Genomic DNA, 1925 nt, shown 5'->3' on the forward strand with positions numbered 1-1925 from the left:
ATGCATGTCAGTCAATACAGAGACATTAATCTCCCCACTTCATCATTCAATAGCTTTTCAATGTTTTTCCCAATCATTATTATTATTACTGTAATTATTGTTTTTAAACAGTTAATCACTATTTCTCATGTTGCTTGTAAAAAGACTTGACCCATCATGAAATACTCCTCAGACCGATCCAGTTATGAATACCATACATTTCATCATCAACAGGTAATAAGCCATATCTGTTCCTAGCATGTTTTTCAAGCTGCCAAAGCTGGGATTCAAACTGCAATTGGCCACACAGGATGGGGGTCCCAATGCACAGGGCTCAACCACAGTGCCATAGGTCCAGTCCCTACCAATGAGGTGTTTTGATTTAGAAATATTGGTAGTCAGAAAAGGAGTAGTTAATCCAGTCTCATTCCTTGAGTATAAACTTAATTGATTTTTTTTTTATTTTTAAAAATTTAACTTTATTTATCCATTTTCCAGTTTGGCCAAAGAAGGACAGAGTGAGAGAAAGAGAAAGAGAGAAATGGACAAAGCAAGCCGCCAGGTCCAGGACTTGAACTGCGGTTGGCCATGTGGGAGTCCAGAACCCCTAACCGCCACACCACCTCCTGGTCCAGTCACGGAGCGTGCCCCGCTGAGGCGGTGCCCTCGGTTCTCGGCCCGGACACGGTTGGGGCCACTGACTCTGCGGCCTCAAAGCTGCAGCGGAAGGAAAAATGAAGAATGAAATTGCTGCCATTGTCGTCTTTTTCACGAGGCCAATTCAAACACATGGTAAGTTGAAAAAAGAAGCAGTTGAGAGGTTAGCTGAGAAATTGACCCTAAGACTTCAGGAAGAGTAAAAAAATCACTGTTATCCAGAAAACCATCAAAAGGACAGACCCACAGATGCATTGGTGTCAGTAAGTTTCAGCGAGTTGATCCTGATGTCCTGAAAGCCTGTGAGAACAGCTGCATCGTGGACAGTGACCTGGGTTTGCCAAGGAGCTTACTCTTTGGGTGTATCCATGGGAGGTGTGCTGTCCATACGGAGAGAAAAACATGCACTCATTGTTGTCAGCTTTGAAAACGAGGATGAGAACAAGGATGAGATCGCCAAGGAAGGTACCAGGGCCCTCGGTAGGGTTACTTCTGGTTATCACTCAGGATCTTCTTCAGATGGAGAAACAAGTAAGGAGTGGAGGTGAAACGCAGCCCAGGGACTGCAGCCCAAGCCCTGTGTGCCCGATTTCAGGGCGGGTGTTCCACCTCTCCCAGTGGGGCGCCCTTTGCCAAGAAAAAGCCAGGAATTCACGGAGGGAATGGCTATCAGAATCACGATCCTCCTCCTGTTCCCTTTGGTTACCCAAATCAAGGAAGGAAGAATAAACCATATCGCCCAATTCCAGGGACATGGGTACCTCCTCCTGGAATGCACTGTGAGCAGAATCGCTGGATTAATCCACACATGGCAGCACCTCTCTAGCTTCTTTTGGTTTTGTTGGTTTCATGTTGAAAGGTAGAATAAACCTTCCTACACATTAAAAGCTAGATGTTCATACTCACAGTAGTGAAGTTTAGACCATGTGGGTGTCCGGTACCTTAACCCCCACACTACCTGCTGGTCCACTAGGTTTTGCTTTTCTAAAGCTTATGAGGGTACAGCGAGTTAACTCAGTCTCATTCCTTGAGTGTAAACTCTTCAGATTTGCCACGCGAGTACCCTTCCCATGAAGTATTGGGTTGTTGGAAAAGTCATGATGCATTTTGCATAGAAAAACAGAAAAATACATGATGCATGACTTTCCTGACAACCCAATAGATTAGAATAGTCAGATACGAATGGTTACGCCCCCACCGTCCCCTTCTCTTCGGGGCTGTTCAGTCACAGAGCAGTGGCCAGTCCAGCAGTGGCCAGTGAGCAGCACTCTGTGTAAGGGTGATAGCAC

The 1925-nt window shown here is 45.7% G+C and overlaps 1 pseudogene; it reads left to right on the forward strand.

Annotated features, from left to right (window-relative positions):
* The first annotated feature begins 563 nt into the window (after positions 1–563).
* LOC102485816 (protein BTG3-like) lies at positions 564–1705 on the forward strand (annotated as a pseudogene).
* The last annotated feature ends 220 nt before the right edge of the window (positions 1706–1925 follow it).

This window comes from Tupaia chinensis, unplaced genomic scaffold, assembly GCF_000334495.1.
Source record: "Tupaia chinensis unplaced genomic scaffold, TupChi_1.0 Scaffold000578_2, whole genome shotgun sequence".
Classification (NCBI taxonomy): domain Eukaryota; kingdom Metazoa; phylum Chordata; class Mammalia; order Scandentia; family Tupaiidae; genus Tupaia; species Tupaia belangeri.